This window comes from Protopterus annectens, chromosome 3.part0 (assembly GCF_019279795.1).
Source record: "Protopterus annectens isolate FY-2018-M chromosome 3.part0, PAN1.0, whole genome shotgun sequence".
NCBI classification, from domain to species: Eukaryota; Metazoa; Chordata; order Ceratodontiformes; family Protopteridae; genus Protopterus; species Protopterus annectens.
This window is the reverse complement of record NC_056731.1, coordinates 1,582,687,814-1,582,709,375: the sequence shown is the minus strand read 5'-3', so window position 1 is coordinate 1,582,709,375 and position 21,562 is coordinate 1,582,687,814. Positions and strand designations below refer to the sequence as shown.

General features: G+C 39.9%; 1 protein-coding gene across 5 annotated transcripts in view; it reads right to left on the bottom strand.

Moving 5' to 3' along the window:
- Window positions 1-7,368, bottom strand: part of PLEKHF2 (pleckstrin homology and FYVE domain containing 2) — a 209,617-nt gene extending 202,249 nt beyond the window's left edge. For 2 of the 5 annotated variants that reach the window (XM_044065616.1, XM_044065617.1), the window contains exon 1: window positions 7,136-7,368. The gene's annotated coding sequence lies outside the window, so the exon portion shown is untranslated. The remainder of the gene's footprint in view (window positions 1-7,135) is intronic. The other 3 variants (XM_044065618.1, XM_044065615.1, XM_044065619.1) reach the window with 2 other exon arrangements.
- Between the last annotated feature and the right edge of the window lie 14,194 nt (window positions 7,369-21,562).

Below are 21,562 nucleotides of genomic sequence, written 5' to 3'. Positions count from 1 at the left end.
TAGACACAACGGGCTTGTGTATCCAAGTTAGGCATCTTCACTTGTCACACTGCTTAAACTGTCTGACATAAGTCAAGAAGACTATCCTATAGAAAAAAACAAAATAAGGGAGAAAATACCAGAGATGGTATTTAAAAAATACCACAAGTGGTAAGGAAGGGCCTGTCAAAGGCAGAAGAGAGGGACAATACCAAAAATTACCAAGGAAAAGGGTAGGGAATAGAACTATGTTACAGGCGACAGTGAGAAAAGGCCAACTTCAATAAAAAAGGTAAAGAATTTTGAAGAAAAACTGTCTTAAAAATAGCAGTTTTCTATTTAGCTTTGAGATGGCTAGCACATCTACCTAGGAATGTGGCAAACGAGATCTGGACTAAGAGAGGGGCATTGTGGGTAGGTCTTAGCTGAGAGTTTTTGGCTAGCGCAAGCTTAGAAATGGCCATATCGGTTCAGAGGACACTATTCGTAATGAATGAACAAAGAATTCCAACATCAGACTGTTGTATCTTTCGGCTTTTCCCGGTTAGGGGTCGCCACAGCGGAACTCCGGTCCGCTAATGATGGTAGTTGATTTTTACGGGCCGAGTTACCAGCCCTGACGCACAACCTTCAACGAAGGTACGCCCATTCACGCATGTCTCCACGCAGAAGACTCGGAGAATCGAACCGGACAGCGTCTTACTGTCAGGCGACAATGCTACCGCAACACCACCACGGGATTACATCATCAGATTGTAATTTATGCAATTTCTGGGAAGTGCAAGATGCTGCTTTGCCCTGACAGAAATGAAGCCACATGAAAGAGAAGACTAATAAATGTTATCGTACCAATTCCCTCTTACCATTAAACTGACTACAGAAATGGAGGTTAAGGGGGGGGGGGGTCACCAACATCACTTACTATTTAACACCTCCCACCCCAATAATACAGTGTTTTCCAAGAGCTCTGCACTTTTATGCGAGACAGAATTTTCAGATACTAAAATTAAGCAGATAGTTATAGTAGACCATGGAAATAAAAACATTAAGAAATGTAATCAAGACCCCAAAGTAAACTGACATCTGTACAACAAATTAAAAATTCAAAAAACAGCAAGTAAAACAGCACTATGATTAATCAAAGCTGTATCAATTAACTGGTTGGGGTAAATCATGGACATAGCACACATTCAGGACAGACTATGATGCAATACCAAACTAAACCATTGGTAAAATTAAAATTTAATAAAACATTTAACAAAAATACAAGAAAAACCTGAATAACTAGACAGAGCAACTCAAAGGCAACAAGGTATGATTCAGTCAGTACCAGGGCAAGGCTATCCACTTATGGTGTGAACACTTGCTCTAGGCGAGGTTTTCTGTTGATGGGATACCCCAACACCATGTATAAAAATACTCAAAAGGGGGATTGATGCTTAATAGCACAAAATGAACCTATGCACAAAAAAAAAACAAAACAAAAAAAAAGAAACAAAAGTTACATTTAAAGTTTACTTTTGCGATCTGCTCCTTTCTGAAATCCACTGAGACCATGTTCTAAGTGACCAGAGAAAGGATGACGATAGCTTCCACTCGTGGACAAGTCACTGCTCCTTTGTCACATGAGATTAGCAATACAAGATAAGATTCCTTTACTGTCATTGCACAAGTACAACGAATTTTGTAGCAATCTTCTAATTAGGTGCATTCACATATAATGAACGTGAACAAAAAAAATAAGAAAATACAATACAATATAATGCAATGTAGTAAACAACCAAGTTACTGCACATGAACGGAATAAAGTAAGGTGCACAGGAATATAAACATACAGCTTACAGTGCAAATGGCTCTTATCTGTACTCGATGCGAGTATTTAGCATTGTTCAGTTCATGTATGGCCCTGTGACAGAAATTGTTCTTACATCTGTTTGTCAGAGATAGAATGGACCTGACCTGTCTGCCAGAAGGTAGCAGCTCAAACAGGTGATGTCCAGGGTAAGAAAGGTCTTTCAAGATGCTGGTTGTCCTGCTGAGACAGCAAGAGCTGAAGGGTTCTGGGCAGAGTTAATGATCCTTTGAAGGGCCTTCATGTCTGCCGCCTAGCTGCTGGCATTTCCCTCATGGAAATACAGTATGTCAGCACACTTTCGATACAACAAGCAATAAGACACAAAACCAGCAGCTTCTCCTCAGACTGTTTTTCCTGAGGATTCTACCTTCTGTCACATGTACACATAGAAACGAAGGCAGGAACCTATTCAAACAGACTTCATTGACATATACTATATATGTGATCTGCATTGTGCCTCCGGAAATCTAAGTTCTTTTGTTCTTGCAGAGTTCAGGGCAAACTTGGTTCTCTGTTCACCATGCAGTCAGTCTTTGAACTTAATCTCTATATGCTGTCTTGTCTCCTCCTGAAGAGTCCAACCACTGTGTTGTTGTCCACAAACTTAATGATGGTATTAGTAGTAGAATGAGAGGTGACACTTGTGGGTGTAAAAAGAGTATACAGAAGGGGGCTCAAGCACACAGCCTTGTTGGACACCAGTGTTTAGCCTGAAAGTAGAGGACAGATACAGGTCTAGTCTGAGAACAATTAGTCAAAAAGTCTTTAATCCAATGGCAGGTTGGTTCTGAAAGTCCTAGGCCAGCGAGTTTAGTGACCAGTCTATCTAGGATAAATCTGTAAGCCACTTTAGCCTCTCTGATGGCTTTCTATGGGTTGATTCTAGCTTCACTGTGAAGGACTATTGACAGACCTGAAGGCTGTAATGCAGTGCTTAAGAAGAGATATGACCTTTGTCATCCAGGTCTTCTGATCAAGGTACACATGAATGTACTTGCTGACAGTGACATATCAACACAGGTTTTTATATAGCAGAGGACCACTGATGTGTACTCTTCCAGACGCTGATCCTTGAAAATGTTCCAGTTAGTTCTTTCAAAGCAATCCTGTAGCTGCAAGAGTGCCATCTTCCAGCCACATTTTAACCTTTGCACCTTCCAGACATTTTAATCTTGTCCTTTTTCCTAAACAGGAGTGCATGCTGAAATAGAGAACGGACAAATGTTCTGACTGGCATAGACGAGGAAGCTGTTTTTGCCCATAGCCATCCTTGACATTGGAGTAAGCCTTATCCACTGCATTTTCCTCCCAATTGCACATTTGGTGCGTTAATGAATGAAATCTGGGAAGAATTAAGTCAGTCTGATTGAAATCACCAGCCATAACATCAACAGCTTCAGGATGGATGTTTTGTTGCAAGTAACTGATGTCAAATATGTGACCTGCAACTGTGCAAGCATTAGCATCTGGTGGAATGTAAACCACGCAACTGTGCAAGCATTAGCATCTGGTGGAATGTAAACCACAGTAACTACAACAGAAAAAAAACTCCAGAGGTAAACAAAAGGGCCTGTACCAGATTGTCAAACACTCCTAATTCGGACAACAGTAGCCATCTACAATCTTTGCATCGGTACACCAGCTGTTATTCACATGATCCAAAGCCACCCCCCACCTCCGATATTACCAGAGTCTTTATTCCTGTTCCACCGAAAAGCTGTGGAGCCTGCCAGCTCAATGGCTGTATCTGGTATAAACGAGTATAGCCATGCCTCTGTAAATATCAGAATGCAACAATCTCTTACAAGTTTGTTCTCAGAAATCTGAAGCTGAAATTCATCCATTTTGTTTGCAGTGGATCGGGCATTAGCAACAACTATGCTGGGAAGTGGTTTGTGAGGACATTTCTTTAGCCCAGCATGTAGGCTGGACCTGCAGCCACACTTTTGCTTCATGTGTCAATCTCTTGCATGGGCTGACAACAATCCAAGGACAGCCTGGTATTCTTGCCATTTTCTCTGGTATGGTCATACGAGTTAAGAATTCTCTTGTAACAGCCTGATGGTGCTGAAATGATGAAATCCAATATGCAGGAGATCTTAAGTTCAGTCAGGCTGATACTTGATAAAGTTAACAGTAAAGAACATACGTATTAAAACACACACAAAAAAAAAAAAAAAAAAAAAAAAAAAGCACTGACAGAGTACAGAGCCACCGTGACTTGTGTGCATCGCCATCCTGAAAATAAATATGAAAAATGCTTTAGTTTGATGCTTCACGGTCAAGAAGTTTAAAAGTTAAGGGATGCCACTAACATTGGCCCAGAGACCCTCTTTTTTCATCAACACAACAAATACATGAACTAACAAATCCTATTTTCTGTTGTACGTAAAATGTCTACATTAGACAAGAACTTGCGTGATGTCATGCCACTGCAAAAAAATAAATAAAATTACAAAAATACCAAAACAAAGAATGAATGCTGATAATGCATACAGTGCAATGTATTTACCACATGCAGTTCACACTGATGTGCTATACATCACGACAAACTGCATATAAAAAATATGCGACGGTAAATGATGACTTGACCTCCTCCCAAGACTACTAGCAGCCCTTTCACTTAAACATACCTCTTCTTTACATTTAGTGGACACACCACAAATGCCTTACATTACTCAGCACTTTGTTTACTTGTCATGGTCATTGTCTGTGGTGCTAGCAAGCTATTAACATTTTGTACTCAGAGGTCTTCAAGGCAGATAACTGCGCCAAATACATCTACGCAGCTAAAACTTAACTACATAAACAAAACAATAATATAGGAGATATAAACAATAACTTTCCAATAAACAAACTATCAGTGTAATTAACAGTCTTTCAAGTGTGCAGGTCCTGTGCAATTTTTTTCTGTTAACATCCAATTTCTCAGCTGTCTATGCACATGTGAATCCTCATAATGTTGACTCAATCTCAGTTGTGAGACTTTTCATTACCAATACTGCCCACCTATATGTGTGTTGCACACTTAAGTCTTCTACAATCCACTGTTATACAATTTTACAACCGTATTCAAGTTAACACTGTACAACTGTTTTATTGTACTGCTAGTGCACCTACATGTTCAAACAAAATTATTGGTCACAAAAAAGGAATTAACAGATACCAAAACTGCAGCACTTCTGAGTGGCAAAAAAATTGGAAATGCACTTTTATTCAGCATGCAGAAACCATTCAAGTAGAATATTAAAAAAAAATCCAAAATTCATATGCAATCACTGGCACACGCAGACAGTACAACTTTGACCAGTACGCCATTTAAACAGTTCATGCAGCCTGCTGTCTGTCACTTTGGTATCACCTTAAAATTTTCTAAAACAATTTGTAGGGGCAGTTACAACTATATTACAGAGAGTCACCAAATCAAATCACAAAAGTTACTGTTGCATCTCCCCATCCCAAAGGGGAATAAAGAGGCCAAGCCAACAAATCAACTAAGCCTGCGGTCAATTTTCAGGAAAGAATAGTGCTGACATTTTATTGGACTTCATAATGCACTTATAAAGTTGCAGACAAAACAGTTCTCAACCTGTTACGTCCAGATTCGGGGACATTTTTTTCCTGCAAATATTAAACAGAGAGAAACTGACAGAATAAAAACAGTAAATTAGCATGCATTGTCAGAAAAGTCTAGAATTACTGTCAGTATGCCATTAAGCATAATAATTCACCACCTTTACCCCCAAATCACCAGATTAGGAAGGAGAGAGCAAATGTTTTACCCAAAATCTGGGACCTCTCAACTACATCTGATTTTGACTCAAATTTTAGCTCTGTCCTTTTTACTCCATCTTAAAACTGGTGACTTTTGGAGAAAATCTGGCGAACTGCACTTGATAAATAACAATAACTGGAATAAGCAGCTTTTTTACTTCAGAAAAGCATATATTAATTCACATACTCTTATTCTATCAAAGCTTCAAAAGTTAGCAGTACAATTTTCTTAAACGTGTCTATGATTCAGTAGAGATTTGTCCTCGAATTGTTGAGGGGCTGCGGGTGGAAAAGAGCACACCACACGAGGTCACAATTAACGAACATACTCGGATCTGCCCCCCATTTAATCTCAAACCTCCAAAACCCTTACCCACCATCACTAAATACTCAGTTTATTGAATTAAGATCCTCTCTCTTCATCGGATGAAAAGCACAGATTTGAGCAGTCGTTCTGAAAAAAATACATCACGTACTACAAATGTTCCAAAGCTATTACTTTTAGAAACAGTTTTTTTTTCGTAATTTTCACGTTACAATTCGCGAATAACGATTAAATGGTGCAACGCTTGGTAATAAAATTAATAATAAGCTTTCTGCACTGGTTAAAGACACGATTTTAGCCTACGTTTCATATAAAAGGTGCGAATGCCTCTTGCTCTTTTGGCTAAAATAATCAAACTAGACAAATAAATCCCTCATCATTCCTCAAGGGCGGGGTGAACCTTAAACTCCAAAAAAATCTCAAGTATGACAATTCCGTCTGACAGCTCCACTGCCAGACGAGTGCATCCCGCTGACACCACCACACGCATTAGTAAACAGTATTATATACATATAAAAACGGTAAATACTGATATAACAACTGACAGTCCAGGTTATGTCAATGTTCGCTTTTTGCTACACCCATTAGCTAAATTGACCATAACATGACAGATCGTTTCAGAGAATAATGGAAGCTAACTTTTTAGAGCAATATAAATCAGGCTGGGGGAACACACACAATAACTGGTACAACTACTTTTACAGCTGATTTCTTTGCTACTCATGTTCACCATAGGTACAAGAGGCACATCGCAGCTATACCCAGAACGCGACCACACTAACATGAGCCATAAACTTAAAATCTTGTCAGGTGCAAGCCTCCGCGCAGTATAATCAAGCACTGTAATATTTGACTCACATCCTACTTAAAAGTTTTTGACTATGCTGGTCTGGGCAACTCCCTATCAAAAACTCAGCTACACAACTAGTAAACATACCACTGATCCAGCCACACTCGCACCAAAAAACTTTAACATTATAATTTTTCAGTACACGTCTACACAATATAAATGATTTTTTTTTTTTTTGCAGAGTCAGCGTTATGTACAACTTGTCAGTCAGCCCAGCGACGAAAATCAAGAAGTAAAACTACTGCAGACTAATAAGCGCACTTCTGATATTACACTTAAAAAATCTGCGGCACAAACTTGTTTAAACCAGCCCTAACTGTTTAGGAACCGTATTTTAAGCAGTTACCATTACCTACTCCAAAGTAATAGTTAACATATATAACTTCAAAATAAAAACGAACTTTTCGCCTCTCTTAAACTGCCCACTTTTTTTTCTGTGTAGTCCACTATTCCCAGCGGCTTGAAGGTTTACGACAGGAATCCCAACATGGCGCCAAGGAGTCGCAGTAGGCAAGAAACACAGACGTGCAGCGACTGAAACTCGGGGCGTGCGACGCACAATAGCCGTTCGCATCACGTGCGCAGTTGTTGACAGACGAAACGAAATTTGGGTGGAGCTCATAGGTGGTGTGGTTCGACTGTCACGGTACTCTATTGGCTGCCGTACCTGATTCCTGTCATATTATGTAACACTACGGTCAAATGGTTTGGAATTTCCATTAGGTGTCTTACAGCATTTTTGATGTTTGTCAAAAATCGCTTTTACAGTTTATTTGTGGGATGGTGACATCAACATTATTACAGTTTCACAATCAAAGCAATGCAAAAATACAGATTTAAAGTGGAAAAGTCAGTAGCCAAGTAAATTATCTCGATTGACGAAGATGTTTTTACAAACCTGTCCAAAGGTACCCATTTGTAGCTAAGGCTATTATGCACTACATCTACGCTTAGCACATTGAGAAAGATACTGTGGTCAGAGTTGAAGAGGAAAGCTGCAAGAAAATTAAAAAAAAATACCCTGCCCTCCCTGAAGGATCGACACTCTCTTAGATTCTCCAATGGATACCCTAGAGTGCATTCACATAGGCTGAACTGATTACTGCAAATGTCTTCTTTTTGGTTGTAATACAGTTTGCATTTATTAAACATTCTTTTCTTTCAGGAAGCTCAGTGATAGTGTTGGTCGCAGAGCTGTGCTGCGACTTTAAAATAAATAAGATATTTTACGCTGGTATTGTGATTGTTTCTCACTGATACACACAGTATGTCAAACAAGTAAATCCGCAAAGTTCGCTGCAAACACGCGACAGAGGTCTCACCACCGCTTTGCCTTACACCAGCTAAACTGGCTGGAACTACCCCACCACTTAACTTACACTTACAACTCACGGATACATCAACCTGATAAAACTCCCGCTCTTCAATCAAATGTTCCACCCTCTCTGATCCTACAACAAATCCTTATTACATGTCTCCAAATCCAGCAGTAAAGCTGGTGATTTTCTTTACTACATCTCTAAAATATGGAATACCATCCTTCAGACTATTTAAACCACAGTTAACCCTTCTCACTAGAAAGAAAACTCATAAAATATTTCCTCAGCAAAAATCGGCGCTGCTCATCAACCAGTCCAGGCTAAATCCATTCCTGATGTTGTTTACGTTGTTAACTAATCTTTTGTTAATAAATATTTATTTTAAGTTTGTTAAAATGTTGTCAATTATGTTGTAAATTATGTTTTTTGTTTGTTTTTGCTGTGGAGCCTTTCTGCCTGGCATAGCTCTCAACCTTCCATCTCCAAAATAAGGAACACTAGCCCTCATAATGTATTAGAAATGGCCAAAATATAGAACACATACTAATGGCTTACTAACAACTTCAACTAGAAAGGTCATAGGATGGTTAAAATATGCTGGTTTTACTTATACAGAAGATCTTTTAATGAATTAAAATGATTAATTTCTATTATACCATGACCCCCCCCCAAAACGTGCACGCTGATTGGCCAGCGTGCCTGTTGTAAATCGAGTTATACTAATGGAAAAAGGTCCGGTCGCCCGGACTTTTTTCCATTAGTATAACTCGTTTTTTTAAAACACTGTCTCGCTATGTTAAATGGGTTTAACATAGCGAGACAGCTTTAAAATAAGCAACGGAGATCTCCGTTGCTTATTTTAAAGCTGTCTCGCTATGTTAAACCCATTTAACATAGCTTGACAGTGTTTTAAAACACGGAGAAAGCAAGATCTCCGTTGCTTTTTAATCTCGCTATGTTAAATGAGTTTAACATAGCGAGACAGTTAAAATAAGCAACAGAGATGTCCGTTGCTTATTTTAAAACTGTCTCGCTATATTAAACTCATTTAACATAGCGAGACTAAAAAAAGCAACGGAGATCTTGCTTTCTCCGTTGCTTTGCCCACAGCTCTGATGTACTGCACAGGCGCGCAGTACATCAGAACTGCCGGATGCCAGACATCTGCGGAAGGGCAGTAAACAGGCATTATACTATGTCATTATTTAAGAAAAGTAATAGTTTCTTTTCTTAAATAATGTCATATAATAGCAATAACCACTTCTGGGTGTGGGTAATGCTAAATTTACCACGGTTGGCTTTGTTTGGTCCCTCGGGCTTCGCCCTCGGGACCAAACCACGCCAACCGTGGGTAAATTTAGCATTACCCACACCCAGGCGTGGGTTATTGCTATATTTACCATGGATTTCACTTAAACAATTCCTAACACTGAATGTGTGACCGACTCTTTGAATGTGGAACTTCGAGGAACATGAACTTTTTAAGACCCCAAATGAGGTACGTTCCTTGTAATGAGGTACACTTGAGAGGTATGCTCCCTGGCATCTACTGAAAATGAATTTCCACACAGTTGGACTAGCCCGGTTGTTAGAAAAATATATAATAGTAATATGCATGCTTAGTGCATTTGAGGTTTAAAAGGGTTAATACATTTATTCTGTTCACACTTCATGAATCTGAACAGCTATTAGAAAATTAACAAGGGACATTTCATTTCTGCTAATGTCATGAAAATAACAAGAGACATTTCATTTCTGCTAATGTCATGAAACTTAACAGATATTTCATTTCTGCTTATGCCATGAGAAAATATGCAGCTGCTAGAAGCTTTGATAAAGAAAACAATAGATGCTTGAAAGTATAAACCATAGTCAGCATTACTTGTACCAAAGCTAGAAATGTACCTTGAATCTAGACAAAATGTAACACATGTATTAGAACTGTACAATTGAAGAATTGAAAAGTTAAGGTGGGCTAAAATAACCCCTAGGCCAGGTTGTTTTTCTCAAAATGTTTTTGCAAGACAGCAAATAATCTGACTATGTCAGCAATAAGTCTGGTGACATTTTCTGTGAAACATACAGAAAGCTGTGTCCAACTACGTCAGCAATAGAATAGTAACATTTTCTGTGTGACATGAAGAGAACTCTATAAGAATAACATACTGATCACCAAAGAGCCAGACAAATCCTGTACCTATGTGCTTTGTCTCCTTGCTGCAAGTAATAAAGGGTGCCTTGCTTGAACCTAACGTGCATTGGTCTTTGAAGTTTTTTCCTTTTACAGATTGGTCCTTCGGACCGGAACCCTCTCTTAACCTCGGATCAGATGGCCAGGTGGTTGAAACCGTATGGGGAAGAAACCAAATCGGTTCTTCTTATATGGAAAGTCCTCCGACTGAATTGTCGTTCAAAAGAGGCCAGCCACTTTCTGATCTGTGACTGAAGGATGGGTCTCCGCGAATCTGTGATCAATCACGTAGGCTCAGGTAAGGTGAATCTACTTTTTTCTGTTTTATGTTTTAGATCAGGGACTAGATGTGTATTGTTTTTGTCAGATTGTATTTTTCTTGCAAGTCAGGGACAAAAAAGATTACTGTCTTGTCATAGATCAGGAGAAACAGAATAAGTAGGCAGTCATTCTGAAGAGACTATAACAAAATCCGTGGTACCATGTTAAAAATTAAGATAAATTACATAATGATCAAAGGGTAAAACAAAATGGGTAATAATTGCACAAAAAGACCCCAAAACCCGCCGTTAATGGAAGACGCAAAATATATGCAGTCGCAGCACGCCGACAATATTAGATATTATTCAAAATGGGTTAATAAATATGAATTCGATGGAAATTTAGAAAAAATCCTCGCTTATCAAACTTATCAGACAGCTCAAAAACGATTCCAAAGGTCGGGTAAAAAGTAATGTTGATTAGGAATTCCTCAGGCACACAGGTGGCTGGAGGAAGTAAACCGTAGGGAACAAAAAAACAAAGATTCAAAAGCAATGTTTTTAGATAAGGAGGATAATAACTTAGTAATAGCATCAGCACCTCCACCTCCCTTACCAGAATATGAAGCAAGTGAACAGGTTAGTCCACCCCCACTATATCCTGTGGTCACTAAAGATAGAGATATTATGAAATTAAAACTGACTAAAATTAGAGATCCCATCGGGACCAGATCCTGAACAAAGGCAGGTAATTCAGAAGAAGGTATTGAGTTATGGCAAATAGTTAAGAATTCACGATCTATAGGTGAAGAAGAAGAAATATGCCCGCTTATAGAAGTACCCAATCCTCAGGCAGGTCAAGACAATCAGGACCCAACTATCTTAGTGTATAGACCTTGGACTCTGGAAGATATCCGGAAAGCTACTGAGGAAATTCCCTATCCAAAGATTAATTTTAGAAAATTCTCAGAAGATTTACAAGGAATGAGGTTGAGTTATAACCTAAACAGAGAAGAAATAGAAAATGTAGTTAGACAAATTGTAGGGCCAGATTGGCACATGATTAGTGGGAATTGGAATCCCCGTGATGCTGCTTAAAGACCCCTCTCACATAGCAGCACAGAATTAGACACCAGAGTAAAAGGTCTTACAGACCGCATCTCTGAAAAATGGAAACCTAGGGCAGATTGGACTTGCATTAATCAATGCATCCAACAAGAAGGTGAAACAATTGACCGGTATTATGCCAGATTATTAGAATGTTTTAATAACCACTGTGGAATGCAGGTTCGTGAAGATCAAACACAAGATTCCCCATATGAACAGCAGTTAAAGAATGCATTTTTAAAAGGCAGTAGCACGCCTATAAGCAGTTTTATTACAAAACACATGGTAGACCATCGTACAAGCAGGTTACAATCATTACTTGAATATGCTAGGCATGTCGAAAGGCATTTTAATAGCAAAAAGAAAAATAAAGCTCAAGTATTTTCTGTAGAAGATGGAGCAGAAGTTTATGTGGTACAGTCTGGGAAAAAGGGCAAGAAAAACGGGCAGGGAAACAAACAATCTGATCAGTGATCAGAGGACTTTGAAGGGCAAAAGAAAAAGGGAGAATGTTTTAAATGCGGTAAAAAGGGACATTTGGCAAGGGATTGCAAGAAAAACAAGAGGGCAACAACGGAAGACAAGGAGGGTGAGGACTGACTATATGGTAGTCAAGAATCACTAGAAGGGGATAGCGAAGAAAGGACAAATGAGAATGTGATAGAAGGAGTAGAGGATGTGACAGAGGGAATGGAGGAAGTGCAAGAAGTTAGTGACAATGAAGAAAATGAAATATTAGACCTAGCTTTATTGAGCTTGGAGCTCTATTTAGCAGACACGAAACCAGTAGTTACACTCTTGGTAGAAGGGAGGGAGGTCAAATTTTTGTGTGACTCAGGGGCATCACGAACCCTGATACACCCCTCCAAACTGCCAGAAAACACAGAGTCACCTGATTACATAGTGGTCAAAGCAGCTAATGGACAGCTGTATCGGGAGCCTCTCTCCCGTAACATTGCAATAACTGATACAGTTTCAGGATTGACACAAAGAAGCAAAATTGTAGTTTCTGCAAAATGCCCAGTAAACCTCTTGGGCAGAGACCTCATGCAGCTATTTGGTATAGCAGTAGTCCCAACCATGCAGGGTATGGAAGCACAGCGACAAATTAACACCTTTGTAGTGTAATCGGAGGGTGAAATATTTTATTGGTACAGCCAGGACTTGGTTACGACTGGTCCAGGGACTGTGACCAAAGAGTTAATGAACCCAGCCATCAGCAAGTTCCCCTCCCTTGACATTGATAAGCAACACCTGTTGCACTGTACCCTGTATTATTGCAACACACCGGGACCTGATAAGGAATATGAGCAAGAATTATTTAAGAATCATGCAAACAGATTGATATTGAGTAACCTGTACTGGGACACAGAAGGGAACAGTGTAGCCAGCTGTTCATTGCCCCAGGAGTTCTTTGCACTTTATAAATCTAATCGATTACCACATGTTAGCTTAACCAAAAACAGAAATATAGAATGGGCGGACCTTTTTATTTATTTTATTTTATTTAACATTTCTTGACCGGGAATGTCCGACTAGGTTCCACAGATCCTGTTTTCAGCGGAAGCCCGGGGAGAAATGCTCCAGATACATGCCTTTGGAATGTGGGAGGAAACTGGAGTACCCAGAGGAAACCCACACGAACACAGGGAGAACATGCAAACTCCACACAGAAGGCACCCCAGCCGGGAACCGAACTGGAGAACCTCTTGCTGTGAGGCGACAACGTTAACCGCTGCACCACTGTGCCGCACCTTGGAGAAAATGTCACGAGATGGAAGAAACAGACAGAACTAGAACTGTCAGAACAAGGAATACAAGTACAAAAGTTGAATTGGATAACTCAGACCAACCCAGCTGTGCACTTGCAGTCTAGCGAGGACAGCTGATTGACACTCCTATTAAAGGAGGAAGAGAATGCCTTACGAGACATACCAGAGACTCTCTGGTCAACAGGGAAATCAGATGTAGGACTCATTAGAACAGCGGGACCAGTTACTATCACGCCAAAGTCAGCATTCAGACAACAAAAAAGACAGTATCCCTTAAGAAAAGATGCAGAGGCAGGGATAAAGCCTATTATAGCAGCCTTACTTAAAGGAGGGATACTAGTAAAATCTCCCGATTCACCATGTAACACACCCTTATTTCCAGTTAAAAAGGCCAATGGAGAATGGCATATGGTCCAGGATTTACAAGCCATAAATGATGCAGTAATACCAAGGGCACCCACGGTGCCAGACCCACACACCCTGTTGAATGATTTGAAACCTCAACAAAAGTATTTTTCTGTGGTAGACATCAGCAATGTGTTCTTTTCGATACCGATACACCCTGATAGCCAGTATTGGTTTGCATTTACATTTCAGGGGAAAAGGTATACATATACGCGACTACCACAGGGATATTGTGAAAGTCCAATGATATTCTCACACGAAATGGCAAGCAACTTGGCGGGATTCACCCCACCAAGAGGCAGTCAGATTTTACTTTATGTTGATGACATCTTACTGGCAGCCCCCACCCAGCAGGATTGTAGAGAAGATACCATAGCACTTCTACGATTTTTAGCCGCTGAGGGACATAAGGTAAATAAAAATAAACTTCAGCTTTGGAAAAAACAGGTCAAATACCTAGGATATGTAATATCCAAGGAAGGTAGAACGTTAGATGAGGACAGAAAAATAGCAATTTTGCAAGCACCAAAACCCACTACCAAGAAGGAAATGATGTCCTTCCTGGATACAACTAATTTTTGCCTGAGCTGGATTCCAAACTATGCCTTGGAATCTGCACCTCTGACTGACCTTATATATAAGAAGCCTATGGCAGTGCAGGATTTGTTACAATGGACACCAGAGGCAGAATCTGCCTTCTGTAAACTAAAGCAGTTAATAGCGTCCTCATTAGTTCTGGGATTGGCAAACTACCATAAACGTTTTTTCCAAACTGTAGATTGTAAGCAGGGTTACATGACATCAGTGTTAACACAACAGCATGGGGATAAGCAATGCCCCATTGCTTACTACTCATCACAACTAGACCCAGTGGCATGGTCCTTACCCCACTGTGTACAAGCAGTAGTTGCAGCTGCAATGGCAGTACAGGCTTCAGCCTCAGTAGTCTTGTTCCACCCTCTCACTTTGAGAGTACCTCAAGCAGTCGCGATTATTTTACTACAAGAAAATGTGGTATATCTTTGCCCTGCTAGGCATCTTTCCTGTATGACTATATTATTGAGCCAACCTCATATGACAGTTGAACGATGCATGACTTTAAACCCTTCTACTCTGCTCCCGACCCCTGCAGATGGCACACTGCACTGCTGCCTGCAGGTAATTGAGCAAAAGACACTACCTAGAAAAGATCTCACGGATATCCCCTTGGATGATGCTGAGGTGACATACTATGTGGTTGGCTCATGCAAAAGGGGTCCTGCAGGACAGAACCTAGTAGGATATGCAGTAGTCTCTGATACTGGGATTATAGAAGCAAAACCTTTGCCACACAACTTATCTGCACAGGCAGCAGAATTGATTGCCCTGACATGGGCATGTACCTTAGCAAAGGGTAAATGTGTAAACATTTTTACTGATAGCCAGTATGCTTTTTCTACTGTACATGTTTTTGTGCAACAGTGGAAAAACCAGGGAATGATAACATCTACTGGCAAACCTATAAATCATGCGCAGTTTATTTTAGATCTTTTAGAATCTATTCAGTTACTTCAGAAAGTAGCCATTTGTAAATGCACAGCTCACACCAAGCAACAAGATAGGATTTCAAAAGGTAATGCGAGAGCTGATACAGCTGCAAAACAAGCAGCCACAGAAGTATTTCTTTTAAATGAGGAATTACAACCCTCTGAAACTTTAGATCTAGATATGTTAAAAACAATGCAGACACTCAGTACGCAAGCTGAAAAACAGCGATGGATAAAACGAGGAGCAATCCTCGAAAAGGGGCTGTACATCTCTAGAGAGGGAAAACCAATACTACCCTCTAATTTGTTTTGCTATGCAGCATTGTTGAGCCATGGGCAGTGCCATATCTCAACAGGGGGGATGGTACAGTTGGTAAACCAGGTGTTCACAACGTATGGATTTAAAAACTACTCTAAAAAGTTTGTTTGATGTGTCAGATTTGTAACAAACATCATGCATAGGGGGTGATAAAGCCCAAGCAAGGGAGTTTCCCCACACCACCATATCCATTTCACACTATTTGTATGGATTTCATAGAATTGAACAAATGTGAAAATAAGAAGTATTGTCTTGTCATTGTAGATATGTTTTCCAGATGGGTGGAAGCCTTTCCAACCAAAAATCCAGATGCAGCTACGGTGGCAAAAGTACTTGTCAAGGAAATCATTCCTAGGTTTGGTATTCCGGAAAGAATCTACAGTGACAATAGTACACACTTTGTAAATCAAGCCATACAGCAGTTGAGTAAGCATTTTGGTATTTCTTTAAAAAATCATTGTGCATACCATTCGCAATCTGCAGGGCTAGTTGAAAGGCCTAATGGTATACTAAAAAAACAAATTTAGAAAATGAATAGCTGAGACAGGAAAAACTTGGTTGTACTGTTTACCCCTGGCACTGTTGAGCATGAGAACTGTCCCTACAGCAAAAGGATTGACTCCTTTTGAAAAACTATTTGGAAGGGCTTATTATACACCCCAGTGGAAACTTCTCATGTTATCAGACCAGGAAGCTGATTTCACACTAGCTGAATATATGAAAAAGTTGTTGAGTTCTAAACATCTGTTGCAGCCAAATTCTGTTTCAGATAGAAAACAAACTGAAACATCAGAAGTGGCAGTGACGCCAGGAGACTGGGTGTGGATCAAAATCGGCAAGCAAAAAAACTGGGCATCGCCAAGGTGGGAAGGTCCCTACCAGGTGCTTCTTTCGACACCCACTGCAGTCAAGATAGCAGAACGAGCTTCGTGGATACACCTGATGCACTGCAAGCTGGTTAAGAACTTTGAGTTGGACAAAAATCTTACCTCTCCATTAGGGCCCTCAGCACAAAGTCTGGCTACAAAGGGAGATCAGATCAATAGGACCGATCTGTCCCAACCCCAGTGAAGAAACCATCGGTGCTGAAGGTCCTATTAGGGCAGAGAGTAAGAGCACGTGTCCAAAGTAAAGATGACGGAATCCAGTAACATCCAAATACACCTACTTGGAAGAGCCGAAGAAAACAGAAATGCAGAACAACCGTTTCCACAAAAGTATTGCATAACCATCCTGTTGACTGCACTAGTGACAATAATCTTTTTGTTGTGGCCATTCCTTTTCTCAGTCACACAAATTGAACTGAACAAGCGTGCAGAGTGGCACCCGAACTTTAACACTTACCAGGCAATCAAATATGTGTATGCTGAAACCTTCAATGTTTTGAATTGCTGGATTTGCACAGCTTTACCAACAGCATATGGGGGGCTACTGTTAACTTCAGTTCCCCTAGGAGCCAACAAGACTTGGGAAAACCTAATTCATGATACATCAGATGTCACATCACAAGATAAAGTAGCATTACACTTGTCTGTTCGACAGAAGGGAACTGTGTGTTTTTATAAGAATGATACAGTCAAGGTGGGTTGGAGCAATTGCAATGTGACTGTTCCCTATAGATGCTACACTAAACCTGATAACATCAGATCCTATTGCAACACGAGCTATGATACATTTGTTGAACTGATGCATAGGACAATTGAAGAAGTAAAACATAATGCTGACCTCTATAAGCAACTGTCCATAAACGACAAAAAAATGTTTCATGCAGAGTCAGGGTATAGTAAAGTTACTACTAAAGTAGAAGATTGTAACTTTATATGCAGTAGAAAAGCATATAAATGGCTACCTGAGAATTGGTCCGGCAGTTGTTTTTTAGGGTACCTGGTTCCGGCCATACGACACACAGCAGTTTTACCTCAAGGAAAAATTCGGAATGTTCGAGAAATCAAGAAGCCTGTCAGTCTAGTGGGGCAAATCAATGCGCGCTGGAAAAACCATCATGCTGTGAGCTTAGGGAGCAATGGACTGTCACATATGGACTTGAGTGATACTGTTATATCGTGGGTAGGTGTACTGCCAGCATATGGAGCAACTAAATCATTCTGGGAACTGAGAAAATTGTCTAAGCTTCTCAAAATAATGAGTAATGCAACCTTTTCTGCCCTAGAATTGGTGACTGATGAACTGACTGCCATGAGAACAGTGGTGCTTCAAAATCGCATGGCTCTTGACTTCACCCTAGTGGTGAGAGGAGGTATGTGAGCTTTAATCCAGGAGGAGTGCTGTTCGTATATTCCTGACCACAAACACGAGATTGACAACCATCTTGAGGTGATTCAGCAGGTGTCAGACATGACCAAACCAGGACCAAATCCATTGATGGACTTTTTCCAGAACTTGTTTGGGGGTTGGGGCAGCATCCTGATGAACATTCTGATTGCCATCTGTGTAGGAATAATCCTACTGGTGGTATGTGTGTGCTGCTGCATCCCCTGCATAAAAAGACTGATTAAAAATTTTGTAGACATTTCAGTTTCAGAAACCATATATCAAGATGCTGAACTTGAAGAATTGCCAAAAAACTGAAAATGCTTTCATGAGCTTAAACTGAATGACTCTCTTAACTGCAACTCCTGAGCAGGAAGAGGTTAGGGGAAGAAAAAACTGTTTATGCTTATCTTGAGTAGAATAAAAGTATTAAAAGGGGGGAAATGCTAGAAAAATATATAATAGTAATATGCATGCTTAGTGCATTTGAGGTTTAAAAGGGTTAATACATTTATTCTGTTCACACTGCATGAATCTGCACAGCTATTAGAAACTTAACAAGAGACATTTAATTTCTGCTAATGTCATGAAAATAACAAGAGGCATTTCATTTCTGCTAATGTCATGAAACTTAACAAAGAGATATTTCATTTCTGCTTATGCCATGAGAAAATATGCAGCTGCTAGAAGCTTTGATAAAGAAAACAATAGATGCTTGAAAGTATAAACCATAGTCAACATTACTTGCACCAAAGCTAGAAATGTACCTTGAATCTAGACAAAATGTAACACATGTATTAGAACTGTACAATTGAAGAATTGAAAAGTTAAGGTGGGCTAAAATAAGCCCAAGGCCAGGTTGTTTTTCTCAAAATGTTTTTGCAAGATAGCAAATAATCTGACCATGTCAGCAATAAGTCTGGTAACATTTTCTGTGAAACATACAGAAAGCTGTGAACAACTACGTCAGCAATAGAATAGTAACATTTTCTGTGTGACATGAAGAGAACTGTATAAGAATAACATACTGATCACCAAAGAGCCAGACAAATCCTGTACCTACATGCTTTGTCTCCTTGCTGCAAGTAATAAAGGGTGCCTTGCTTGAACCTAACGTGCATTGGTCTTTGAAAATTTTTCCTTTTACACCGGTAAACAAAAGTCAATAAATAAAAGTAAATCTTCAATTAGTATTGGTGATTTGACTTAATACAAACTCAAAACTATGTCGACTGCTGGCTTGTTTTCCTATAAATTCATAGAAATTTACAGCTTCAAGAATTTTTTTTCACACAGCTGCTTGCAAGCGGGACTATCTTCCTTAAAGGCATCTATGCCCTAAAAAAAAGAAAAAAAAAAAGAGAGAGAGACTTAACAGTTTTTTTTCCCACTATTGTATTTCTGTCCTGGTCCTCGGTGCATACCATGCTGTGGCTGCATGAAATCTCATGATACTTTCATACGTCATTGGTCTTGTAAAAGTATTTTCATAAGGAAAACAAAGAGCATGCCACTGATCGTTTCTTTTTATACTCACAAAGGTCATAACACTTTTTAGGCTCAAAATTCACAACTCTGTGGAGTCATATAAAGTTGCCTTATTTCCCTTTCCTAGGGCCTTTCATAGTCTGAAGGGGAATAAACATGATAACCACTGACTGCAGCTTCAGCAAATAATTGAGCTTTTCAAGGCATGAGCTGAAACATACTGGCCAACTCCGAGAATGAAGACTACCTGAAAGTCATAAAATATCACTTGTAAAAAAGGCCGGTTATCTCAGTTATATCTTTATCCTTTTTCAAGAGCTTTTCATAGATGTTACAATAGTCACTGCAAAAAAAAAAAAAACACAATAAAATTCAGTGATTTTTATTTATTTATTTAAAGATTCTGTGATATTTTGCATTAGGACTCACCATATGCTGGGTGTTTCTAGCAACATTGTCTTGCCCCTTTGTCCTGCCCTGTTGTTAGATGCACAACTGTGATCTTGTGCTTTAAGAGATGAGAAATTAAAAAAAAAACAGATGACATAATGTTCATCAGGGGATTCCACCCCTCATCCCCCCAACAGTAGAACCTCAATTAATCATGTACAGCAAGGGGGTAGTAGCCCCCTTGCTTGATGTCAATTATGCCTGCCACTGTGTGTCACTATTGAGTACACAGCTGTCAGGTAATTATATTCGGCCACTGCCTGCACAACTAATAGAAGGTGAATCCCAATGTAAAGTCTGACATACACTCTCAGATTTGACGATATTTCTCACTTATTCCATTTTATGTGAATGGGGCTGTGATTTGACAACACAGAGAACAGCATTGTAATCTCAGCAGCTCTACTCTCACAGTGCATCTCTGATTAAATTGTAATTGTTTATTCTAAACATTTTGGTTTAAGCACTTGGGATTCAAACCAGTTGTTTTACATTAAGAAGGTTTGTGGACTGCATTGTTGTGGCAGGACAGGTAGCTTACATCCTTCTAAGTTGGGAATTGATGATTGAAGGCTGTGTCTGCTATTCTAAAAGTGCATTAGTTCTGGTTTAAGCACTTGGGCTTCAGGTCAGTTATTTTACATTAAGAAGGTTTGTAGTCTGCACTCTTGTGGGAGGAGAGGCTAGATTTTGCCCTTCTGAGCTGAGAATTTCTGGTTAAAGGCTTATTGTGCCTGCTTATTTAATCTGTTTCTTTCTGAAATTTGTGCGCCTTGTTTGCTGTAGCCCAGAAGTTAGTAGTTTATTGGCCATTTTGGGCTAATTTCTATCTCTTTCATTTCCTTGCTATAAAAACTGCATTTGTGTGGTTTTGCGCACCGGGCAGTGCTGGTTAGCTAGGGCTAAACTATTCCCGGCTCCACGAAGTCTGCTCTTCAATTTTTCCCTTGGAACTAGACAAATTTTCAACTTAGCAACTCAAACCATTCATTTCACAGCCCAGCTGGTTCACAGATAGAACCCACACAGTGAAGAGTTGCAGGCTCTAGGTCTGACTCTAAACCAGTTACAAGTGGCGTCCCCCAGGGCTCAGTCCCGGGACCCCCCCTGTTTGGTATATACTTCTCAGAGGTACAGGCAAGCACAGGAGGACTATGGCTGACCAAGTTCGCAGACGACTGCAAACTGGGGGCCATAATTGACTCTCCAGCTGATACAGACATCCTCCAGAAGGGTCTCACTGAGACGGATACCTGGTGTCAAAATCATGGCCTCAAGCTAAATGCCAAAAAGTTCATAGTTATCCCCTTTGGAAAAAAACAAAGTACCCACGAACTACCACATACGTGGTAGTCCCCTAAATACAGAAAATGTATTGAAGGATCTGGGGACCCAAGTAGATAGTAATCTCTCCTTTGATAATCATATTGCCAAGGTGGTTAGAAAATCCTTCTATGTGGCCCACCTAATCACAAAAGGGTTCACATCTAGAACAAAAGAGGTTATTGTGCCCCTCTACTCATTACTCATCAGACCCATCATAGAGTACAATGCCCCATTTGGGATGTACCTTACAAGACACCTGCAACAGCTGGAAAGACCACAGAAGTACCTCACCAAGAGGATTACTGGCCTCAAACATATGCCCTATGCAGCCCGACTTAAGAAACT